Here is an 11,927-nt window from a genome sequence, read left to right as displayed (position 1 = left end):
CTTTATATATTTTGGATATTAGTCCTCTACTGGATGTGGAGTTAGTAAAAATCTTTTCCTGTTCTGTAGGCTGCCGCTTTGTCTGATTGAAGGTATCTTTGCTTTCCAGTTTCATGAGGTCCTGTTTACTAATTATTGGTTTTAGCACTTGTGTTACCAGTGTTTTGTTTTAAAAAGCCATCTCTTGTGCTTATTTTATTGATTTAAAAATTTTTTTTTCTAGCCTATTGATGTCAGCCTTGAGTTTGGTTATTTCCTGCCATCTACTCCTTTCAAATCCAGAAAGTCTTTAATTTCTTTCTTGACTCATTTTTCATTCAGTAGTTGTTCAGTGTCCATGAATTTGTAAGCTTTCTGCTGTTGTTGATATCCATCTGTTGTAGGATAGGATGCAGGATTTTATATTAATTTCCTTGCATCTGTTGAGACTTGCTTTATTTCTGAATATGTGAGCAGCACCCATGAGGTTCAGAGAAGAAGGTATATTCTTCTGTGTTTGGGTCAGAGGTTCTGTAACTATATGTTAGGCCCTTTTGGTTTCTAATGTCAGTTGGCTCCGAATTTCTTGGTTTAATTTTTGTCTGGATGACCTGCCCATTGGTGAGCATGGGATACTGAAGTCTCCCACTATCAGCATGTTAGGGTCAATATGTGATTTTTAACTAGAGTAGTGTTGCTTCTATGAACTTTATTGCCCTTGTGTTTTGTGCATAGGGTATTTCCTTTGATGAGTGTGTAGTGTCCTTCCCTATCTCTTTGGATTAGTTTTGGTTTGAAGTCTATTTTGTTAGATATTAAAATGGCTACACTTGCTTGCTTCTTATGTCCATATTTTTACCCTGAGGTGATGTCTCTCCTTGATGTGAAGATGTGTTTCTTGGATGCAGCAGAAGGATGGATCCTGTTTTTGTATCCATTCTGTTAGCCTTTGTCTTTCTATTGGAGAAGTAAGACCATTGATGTTGAGAGCTATCAAGGAGCAGTGTCTGTTGGTACCTCTTGTTTTGTCATTGTAGTGTGTGTGTGTTTCCCCTCTTTTGATTTGCAGCTGTGGGATTATTGTTTTTTGTATGTGTGTGTTTTCTTGGTTGTGCCCAAGCTTTTTAGGTCAGAGTTTTCCTTCTGGTGTCTTCTGTAGGGTCAGTTTTGTAGATAGATATTACTTAAATGTTTTTTTAAAATTATGAAATGTCTTACTTTATCCATTTATTGTGATTGAAAGTATTGCTAGATATAGTAGTCTGGGATAGCATCTGTGGTCACTGCAGAATATGATGTCCAGGCACTTTGGGCTTTTAGAGTCTCCTCTGAGCAATCAGGTGTTCTTCTCATAGGTCTGCTTTTATATAACACTTGGTCTTTTTCCCTTGTAGCTTTGAATGTTTTTCTTTGTTCTGTATGTTTAGTGTTTTGATTAGCTTGTGGTGAGAGGACTTTTTTTTCTGGTCTAATCTATTTGGTGTTCTGTAAGCATCTTGTATCTGAACAGGCATCTTCTTCTTTAGGTTAGGGAAATTTTCTTCTATGATTTTGTTGAAAATATTTTCTGTGCCCTTGAGCTGTGTTTCTTCTTCTATTCCTGCTATTCTTAGACTTGGTCTTTTCATAGTGTCCTATATTTTCCTGGTTGTTTGTGCTATGATATTTTTAGATTTAACTTTTCTTGACCAATGTATCCACTTCTATTTTGTCTTCAGTGCCAGAAAATTTCTCTTTTATCTCTTGTATTCTGTTGATGAAGTTGAGTTACTTGTCTTTGTAGCTCCTGCTTGAATTCATAACTTTTTTCATTTTCAGACTTCCTGGAGTTTGTTTTCTTTGTTGATTCTATTTCCACATTCAGATCTTGAACTGTTTTATTAATTTGTTTCTACTGTTTGTGTTTTCATAGATTTCTTTAAGGGATTTACCAATTTCTTGTTAATGACCTACATTGTATCCATATATGATATTTAAAGGTCTTTTTCTTGTGTTTCATTTATGTTGCAATATGTAGGGCCTGATGTGATAGGGTTGTTGGATTCTAGTGGAAACATTGTCCATTGGTTGGGTATTTAAGCTGGCATATTTGTATCTGGGTTTGGAGAGATTGTAATTCTAGGTGCTGATATCTGGTCTTGTCTTTGTTGAATGGATGTTTTGTTCCTTGGTTTCTGTTTCCTCTCTGGTTCTTAAGAGAGTATAGGGGTTGTGTGTTGCCTGATAGGAAATTCTTTTGGGATCTTAATATGTGTGAGCATTGGGGTTCCAATTAAACTATGTTTCTAGGTATTGGGAGATGACACTTATCAATGGGGATGGGCTTGGGGTGTCGAGGAGGTCTACAGGAGGCAGGAAAGCAAGGTGTTCCACTAGGATTGCCTACACCCCTGGGAAGGTTGTCAGAGAGCAAGGAGAGTCCGCAGCAGGTGTCTGCTACAGAGCTGTGGATGAGACTGGGGATTGGATTTGAGGACAGGAGGAATACTGAAGATCTGAAGCTTGCCTCTTTGCTTCTCTGTCTGGCTTGGCTGGAGGGTTCCCAGAGAAGGCCGATTGGAGTTGGGGAGGAGGATGAGTTGGGAGGAGGATCAGAGGAGCCAATCTGTGTGATCTGCTGGAGATGGGGGCAGAGAGGACTGGAGGCCACAGCGGGTGGTCTGCTACAGAGATGGGGCTGAGACTGGGGTTGGATTTGGAGGAGGAGAGGGAAAGGTGATGATTCACAGTACCTGCTTCTGTGGCTGAGTTCTCAGCCCCTTGTCACAGTATCTTCCAATCTCCTTCCCCTCCCCCTCCTTCCCCTCCTCCTCTCCCTCTTTTTTGTTCATTTGTTAGTTCCTTCCTCCTCTCCCCTCCTGCTCTTCCTCTTCTTTCTTTGTTAGTCCCTCCATCCCTTCTTCCCTTCCTCTCTCCCTCCTTCCCTCATCTTCCTCCTTCTTCATATGAACCAGGAAGGCTCATGTGCCACCTGTGATGGCATCTCCTGCATCATCTGCACCTGCTTGGATGGTCAGTACACCAGGTGAAAATTTCTCTAGTCCCTTGTGTTAGCTTTTCCTGCTGGCCATGTTCTGTGAGACATGAGTGCTTTGTTCTCTCCAGGTTCCCATTTGATTTCAGTGGACATTGAAGGTGGATCACTTCACTGTTCTCACTCAGAAGAAATCCTTTGGAGAGAACTTCATTTTCAAAGAAGGGATTTTCATCTCGATAACAATCACTTCTGTAACCTGATTTTACAGCTTCAAATTCTGTGGCTTGAACTCTGGTCAAATTCTGCAGAGCCTTTTCATTCTCCTTCTTAAGCAGTGCAGATTCTTTTGTATGGTCCGCAAATGTTGTTACCCAAAGTTTGGGATTTTAGCCATTAATTCTGACTTCTGAGGAAATGGTTGATGGAGGAGTTTGTATTTCTGTTCTCTTCTCGGGTTTCCTCACTGGGATGTTTCTTAACCTCATCTGTTTCATTTTGACCATCATCACTATACTCAAGCATTTCTTGCTATTCATTGCCTCTTTGTCAGGTCAGGAAGGGGTGGCTTTGAGGCAGGAGCCAGTCTGGGTTGCTTGGCCTGAGACAGGAGCACAGATTGTCATTTCTGGGCCATGCACAGAAGGAAGTGTTCAGAAGTAGAGGCTGGAGTTTAGATGCTCACAGCAGGAGGCAACCCCAAGTGAAGTAAGGCAGTTAAGAGCCTCAGTAGGATCGCTAGGATGGATCATTTTAAAGGGCTTGGAAGACAAGGCAGAGGACTGGATCCTTGAGTAAATGGGAAATTGAAAAGCAAATGAGCAGAATACAGGAGAGCTTTGGGACACCAAGAAAGACCTAATTGCCAAATTATGGGTAGAGGAGGAAAATATCATGCTAAAAGCTTGGGGAATCTCTTCAGTAAAATCACAGAAGAAAATTCCCCACGCCTAGAGAAAGAGATGTGTAGAAGTTTGATCTGGTTCTTCCTCCCAGCCCCGTGCTCCCAGAAGTAAGACTCAGACTCAAAGTATATTTACAAATACCTAGGCCATGTAGCTAGGCTCTTCTCTGACTAGATCATCATGCAAAATAACCCATTTACCCTGACCTACACTCTGCCACATTTTGTACTTAGGCACCGTGCATCCCTCTCAATGTCACATTTTCCTGGTGAGTCTCCTGCCTGACACTATCCCAGAATCCTTTCTGCCTAGTGGATGCCTATCCAGGTCTAAGAAACTTACAGAACACCACATAGACAAGACCAGAAAAAATTCCTGTAATATATTAAAATTTCAAAATAACAGTGGAATTAATTTTAGGGCCTCACATTCTGCATTACTTCGTATAGATAACTTCTTTAAATTTTTTTATTACATTTAAAATTTCATTTTATTTGTGTGTGTGTGTGTATGTGTGTGTGTGCATGCTACAATGTGTGTGTACATGCCCGGTGTGTATGTGTGTGTGAGTGTGTGTCACATGCATGACACAGTGTGAGTATGAAGATCAAAGAACAGCTTTTAAAAGTTTCTTTCCTTTCAACTTCGGAGAGTGGGGGCAGGGTTCTATATAGACTTGAGAGACTGAACTCGGTTGTCAACAACTTTTTAACAAACTTGTTAACATAGAGACTGTTGCCATGGAATATGGGTTGTCTTATTATTTCTGTGTTTCCAAACACATCTTGATATAATGAGATGCAGAGAACAATATCAGGGCGATTCAACCCTATGATGGCTCCTCTGGTTCCCTGAGGCTCAGCATGGTAATAAAGTCTTTTCAAGTTCGTGGAGATAAACTCAAGCCTTAACTCTAAGGTGTGGTTTCTTCCTCTACCCCTCCACTTGTCACAGTGTCAGTCAAAGCCAAGCTGCTGAGACACTACAGCTGCCACAGCTCAAGCAGACACAGGGCACGTGCCCTTCATCCCCTGTACCACCTGATCAGATAGATGACTCAGTGGCCATGACTGCTGAATGTGGGTGGGTCAGGCAGGACCCTAACACCTCAGGGTTCCCCAAATTGGAATGTGCCAGGCTGTCAAGAGTAACAAGAGGAGGGACTTGTTCCTCTCTGGTGCCTTTCCTGGGGTCAAACGTGACATCTCATCACCAATTACCGTAAAGCCAGGTTGGAAGGAAGGAGAGAGGGAGTAACTTCAGGGAGATAATTGGACAGATGAGAGCTTTCATTCCCTTTAACTAACCCTGGAACTCACATTGGCTTTAAAGGAAGAGAATATAAAAAAAAATAGTTGTTTCAAAAGAATATTGAGGATGAAATATCACTTACGTAAGGGGAAGATAGTGCATGTTCATCTTAATTAGCTGGAAGTCAGTCCTGTATCACAGGGGCATCACACCATGTGGGTGGATCCACACTGTGCTGGAAAGAGCAATGGCAGCGCCTGTCAGTCCCTTGCACTCATCTCAGGGGGCGTTAGGGTCCTGCTTGCTGGGGCTGCAGATCAAGCTTGTTAAGATAAAGTTGGGCGGGTGCTTGCAATCACTTGCAAAGACTCCCCCTGCTGCAGGCCTGCCCACTTTTCCTGACTCAGAGATCTATGTTCTTTTTCCTCGTCCATTTCTTTCCGATGTCAGTCAAAGCCTGTGCATGCTGCCCCTGACACTCTAGGCCTCCTCATGTGTTCTCTGAAGTCTTACCCCACCCTCCAACCTCTTCTGCCTTGCTGCTGCTAGCCAAGCTCCACAGCTGAGCCCAACAGGCTTTCTTGGATCCTAATCTAAAAGGTGTGATTTTCTTTCTTCCTCTCTTTCAGGCAATGCCACAGTCTACAGCCTGAGTGCCCTGCTGTTTTTCCCTCAAAATGTGATACAAAATAAAAGATTTATTTTTTTGTCTTGGTGAGAGAGTATGAAGGGTGCTGTGGGGGAGGCCACGTTGTTCTGAGCTGTCTCTGTGTCACCATGTGTGACTTTAATTTCAAATCCCCCTTTGAAGTAGCTGGTGAAACACTTGGTGATTTTTCGGGTGACACATAAGTACAGATTTCAGCAGCCTTTATAGGACACTTGAAAACTGTAAGATCTGTAGAAATATGATTTGTGTGTTTCTTTGCGGGTTCATCACATATTCCAGGTAAGACGTGCTGCTTCAGGAAAGCTATGCAAGGCACTCTTCCCTTCTTCTAAGTTTCCCTCATAATGATCAATCAATCAATCAATCAATCAATCAATCAATTAATTCAATAGAGGCACATGACAAGGTTGCTCTGAGATCACCCTGAGCTAATGAATGGCATGAGGTGCTACGAGGTTCTGTGGTTGGACTGCAGCGCACTCATGTAGAACAGGTACTATTGAGTAAACAGAATTTTAGCTCACTCAAGGCTAAATGTTTCATAAACAAGAAGTAAGCTATAGCTGGGCAGTGGTGATGAACACCTTTGGTCCCAGCACTTGGGAGGCAGAGGCAGGTAGATCTTTGAATTTGAAGTCAGCCTGGTCTATAAAGTGAGTTCCAGGACAGCCAGGCCTACACACAGAGAAACCTGTTTTGACACACAAAACAAAACAAAACAAAACAAAACAAAACAAAACAAAACAAATGCTGTTGTGAACTTGACTTTTTTACTGTGGTAAAAAGTCATTCTGTGAAGGAGAGTTGTTCATGGTGTCAGATTGTTCATAGGACTGAAAAATGAACTTTTCATTTGGGAGTTGCCCTTTGAGTGAAGCAAGGCCCCCAAGGACACCTTGGAATATCATTTAAGGACATATGCATATATCACTCATTTCTGGCCCACCCACCTACCCACCCAAGGAGCTCATAGACTCTCAGAGAATGAGGGTAGAGAACCTCATAGAGTAGGGGCAGGGCTAAATAAATAAACAGCAAGACAGCAAGGCAAGCACACTCTTAAAGGAAACCTAGAGAGCTGTGTTGATGTTCTGAGATCAGGAGAAAGAAACAGCTTCTCCTCCAGGGTCTCATGCCCTTGTGCCTCTCTGGAGTGTAATTCTCTTTTGTGTGTCTGAATTACTCACGTTAAATCAAATTACAATGTCCTGAGATGAGCATAGTTTTATGGGAATGTACTTAGAACTTGGGATTCATAAAATTCTCAAGACACAAGACACAATCTAGCAGGAAAGAAATTCAATGAGAAATTACAAAGCAAACAGAAACTACAGAAGGGACAAATACAGCTATGGAGAAATGACAGGAACACGTTGGGCTCCGAAGTGTTCAGACATTGAAATATTCAGAATATAAAAGAATCACATTCAAAGTACTTGAATAAATAACCAGGGTAATTAGAAACACAGATAATGAAAAAGGAAGTATTAAACAAACCTAGTCCTGGTGTATTTGACAAAAAAAAAAAAAAAAAAAAAACTCAAGAGCTATGGTAAAATGGATGGTGCATGGCTTGAGAACTACCAGGGAAGTACTACAGAGTAGAGATGGGAGATAAGACCACGTGACTATGAGACAGGAGAGATGGAAGGTAAGACCACGTGACTATGAGACTGAGGAGAGATGGGAGGTAAGACCATATAACTAAGAGAAGTGAGAGGTAAGATCATATGACTAGGAGGCAGGAGAGACGGGAGGTAAGACCACGTGACTAAGAGACAGAGAAGACCATCATAGATCTTTTAGAAATCCAGGAGCAGGGAAGAGCAGGAGTTGGGAAACTCAACATCTAAAAGAAATAATGCCTTAGAATTTTCTAAAACTGATATTAATCCTTACTTCTAGAAACTTCAGGGAGGGTTTGTGTAAAAAATAAAAACATCACAAACGTTGAAGCAAATCCTGAAACTCCGGTGACAGAAAGAAGACAATAGAATGTAGAAAGAAGTAAAATTATGTATAAAAAATGACAAAGGACAGGGAGCCGACTACGTGAGAACGAAAACAACAGCGAGCAAAGAACTGTTCGGTCAGGTGCTGCTGGATCAGAAGGGCCAAAAGCTTTTTCATCATTGCTTTCTACTAAAGGAAGAATTGAAAAGTTCTCTCTGACAGAGGGAGAAAGCTTCCGATGGGCTTAGGAGGCAAAGGCAGGCAGCTACAAGTTCTGGGAGAAGAAAATGGGCTTTTGGCTGTCTACTGATGATCTCCAGCAAGCGAGTTAAAAAGGGTTAAGCAGTTGGGCTGCAGAGCCAGGTAAGCCAGAGGATACAGGAGAGTAGCAATGATCCAAGGCCGAGCTGTTAGCAAGTGGGTCATAACAATTCATTTTAATTTTCATTTTCATCAACTAATAATGGACTCAAGACGGCTCTAAACTCACGTCTCCAGCCCCAAGGTGTTGCATTATTTCAAGGCTTAAACATCCAACTCCACGCTGGTCAATCCCTTATGTACTATGGATAAGGCTTCTAAAAAGATGTAACAGTATGATATGAAATGTGGCAAAGACTGCAAACGGGAGAAAGCAAGGCAAGGACACAGTAACATGGGGGAGAAACAGCGTTAGGAGAGACAGGAGAAACCCCTGTGAGCAAGACTCTTGGAGCAGAATCTTGCAGACATCAGGGAGGAAGCTCTTTGGAGGGGCCATGGAACATTCCATCCAGAGAACAGCAGAGGGAGCAGCTTGTAGGAAACAGGACAGAAAGGCCAAGTGTCTAGGAAATGTCAACAAACCAACTGTTGGATCAGTGACAGCAAGGAAGAGGCATGGCTCAAACTCCCTAGGTTAGGAAACAGAGATGAGCAGGCTGGGTCTGAGAGGCCTGCATTTATGTAGTGCTCTGAAGACTTCGCAGTATAGAGAAGAGTGCAGAAATCAAGACAGAATGCTGTGAACCGAGCCTTGGTGTGTCTACATGAGGAAAGATGAATTACCTGCCAAAGGTAAACCAAGGCAAAATGTAGATCAAATACAACTGCATCTCACAGTACTAAAGCAAAAATGAAACCTTAACCTCCCCTGCCCCCCAGGCCCCAGTCTTAGGGTTTTTATTGCTGCCATAAAACACCAGGACCAAAAACCAAGTTGGGGAGGAAAGGGTTTATCCTTCTGTCACTTCATCATTGATAGAAGTCAGGACAGGAACTCAAGCAGGGCAGGAACTGGAGGCAGGAGCTGATGCAGAGGCCATGGGGGGGGTGCTGCTTACTGGCTTACTCCCCCTGGTTTGCTCAGTTGGCTTTCTTACAGAACCCAGGACCACCCAGGGATGGCGCCACCCACAATGAGCTGGGCCCTCCCCCATTGATCACTAATTGAGAAAATGCCTTACAGATGAATCTCATGGAGGCATTTCCTCAACTGAGGCTCCTTCCTCTCTGATGATTGTAGCGTGTGCCAAGTTGACACACAAAACCAGCGGGTACACCTCCAAGCCCACCACTGAATACCATTTAAGGACATACGCATATATCACATGTACATTTGGAAAGGAGCATCGAGCACACACTTAGGTGGCGGAAGTGGAGATTGTGACTAGACAGGTGTGGGAAGTGACTTCAAGGATATTGATGAGTTTTTAAGTATTTTAAGCAGGATGGTGGACTTGGGGGCATGATATAATCTCATCAATGGACTTCCCATGTCAAAAACGGTTCGTAGAGGGCTGAGGAGATGTCTCAGGGCATAAAAGCACTTCTCAAGCAAATCTGGTGACTTGAGTTCTATCTCCAGAGCCCATGGTGGAAAGAGGCAAGCAACTCCTGGAATTTTTCCTGTGACTGTGACCACAAGTGCCAGCACACACACACACACACACACACACACACACACACACACACACACACAGAGTCACAGACATACACAGTCACACACACAGTCACATACACAGTCACACACACAGTCACACACACAGTCACACACACATATGCACTCACACACATGCAAACACACACACATACACACACACTCACATATATACACAAAACAGTAATTAATTAATACAAAGTTTATACCACATGAAAGCAACAACAACAGCCAAGTCCCTATAAATTCTTGCTGGGGATATTGATCACTGGGGGTAGAGTCCTTGCCCAACATGCTTGAGGCTCTGAGTTCAACCAGTTGCCAGAAACACACACACACACACACACACACACACACACACACACACACACACACACAGCAGAGTAAAACAAAATAGAACCCCCATGGCTACTCCCCCTCCCAGTCCTACTCCATATGTCTTTCAAAGCTGTCAACAGAACAGAACACTATGAAGCTCTAGGTCACAGAGCATTGCTGGGGGAGAAAGGCAAGACAACTGGTAACCCAGCTCCATCCTCCTAGGACAGGTAAAGACGCTCTCCGATGCTTAGATGAATGCTAGTAACAACTGACTGTCCTGCTCTCCATAATCTGTTTGTAAGGAGGCTCTCTGTATTAAGCACAAGAGCAAAGCACTAGCAGGTACGCGATGCATAGCATCCTTGAGTGTCCCAGGCAGTGTGTTAAAAGAGCTGGTGGTGGGGAGAAATGAGGTACAGCTGGTTTCTAAACTCCCCCCAGGTAAAGCGGCTCCTGCCTCACCATTGCGCATCCTTGCCTGCAGGGCTGGACTGTGCAACCCACACTGGTGCATCTCCACAGAGCTTCCCCACGAGCACCCTGTCCTACCCATCTGTGCACACTCTGTCTCTGGCCTTGTGTCTAGCAGTTGTGGTCACTCACCGCTGGAGGACGCTGGCGTTTTGGAAAGTGATGTAGTTACCCCGTACCTACATGCAAGGGCAGGTCTTTCTTTTGGACTGCTAGAAGCAATGTCTCATAGTTGGTGTGGCCCCCGCCTCTCTTCTCAGCAGAGCGGCCTTTGACAACAGTCAAATGACTCTTCACAAACACTTCACTCGTCAAGGCTTCCGTTTGTGTCACTCAGATGAGTAATGACTGGTGGAAATGATGGATCCCCGAGGTGAGCAGCGTGCGTGCGTAGGGCACGCTGGTAAAGAAAACTCGGGCAGCCTATGCTTGTGTCTTTCCTGCTTCTTCACTCCCTAGCTTGTGACTGGACGAGGGAGGGAGCGCGGCAGAGAATGTCACAGAATCCCGGTAGCAATACCAACCCTTGATTTCCGTGGGATTTATTTCTGCTCTTCCAGGGAGCGGGAAAGACCGAAGGTACCAATTGGCAGGAGGGCTGCACAGCCTGTCGCCTCAGCCTGCACACACTGGAGTGCACCAAGCTTGGTCCCCAGCGCCAACAGTCGCCTTCGGGGACCAGAGTGGCAGCGGGGCAGCACGTAGAGCGGAGCCCCATTTCCAGCAAGGAGGTGGGCTGCCACCTATCCGGCTGAGAAGGCACACGGGGGTGGGGGCGGGATGCATTTGAATACTCACAGTCCCTCAGGTAAGGCAGAATCTCTGCTGGCCACCGGGGATCCGTGAGAGAGGTTCGCCCTGCAGAGGACCCGGGACTAAGAGGGAGCCGCAGCGCCAGCGCCAGTGCCAGCGCCAGCGAGGCAGGGAGGTGGATATTAGTGCGGGAAGCTCAGCGACCCTCTTCACCATTGAAGGTGTGCATCGCTGGGCTCTGCGGAGCTTGGCGGGAAGAAGAGGCTCAAAGCAACAGGTGCGACCTCAAGGCACTGAAAGCAAGGGGACGCAGCTCACAAGGGCCAAGGGATTGAACCCATAACCGCTCAGAAGATTCTCCGCCTGCGGATAGCTGCGGAGGAGTCCCACCCGCCCAGCTTGCTGACTGTGAGCAGTGAGAGTCGCCCAGACCCGTACCTCTGTGTTCTGGAGCCTGCCGCCCCCGCACGGGAAAGGCTTAGCTCAGGACTTGCAGCGCCGCCTCCTCTTTAGCCAGGCCAGGCACGAGGATAGTGTGACCTGGCACAGCCCGGATCGCTCTTCCAGGCTTTCTTGCGGGAGGTACTAGCTGTCTCGCGCGCTCTCGCCGCTCTGTTCTGGGCCACTCGGTGACCCTAGGCTACCTCCAGAGCTGGTTTTCCCTGGCTGGCACAACTCTCCAGGGCGCTCCTGTCCGTTGCACAGCGCCCCAAGGGGGTATCCCAGTAAGTG

The 11,927-nt window shown here is 45.1% G+C and overlaps 1 pseudogene; it reads right to left on the bottom strand.

Annotated features, from left to right (window-relative positions):
• Positions 1–2,970: 2,970 nt before the first annotated feature.
• Positions 2,971–3,590, bottom strand: LOC147000336 (protein SET-like; annotated as a pseudogene).
• Between the last annotated feature and the right edge of the window lie 8,337 nt (positions 3,591–11,927).

This window comes from Mus caroli, unplaced genomic scaffold (assembly GCF_978045245.1).
Source record: "Mus caroli unplaced genomic scaffold, Mus_caroli_1 scaffold_19, whole genome shotgun sequence".
Lineage (NCBI taxonomy): Eukaryota > Metazoa > Chordata > Mammalia > Rodentia > Muridae > Mus > Mus caroli.
Note: the sequence above shows the minus strand (reverse complement) of the source record. Positions and strands in the feature narration are given on the sequence as shown.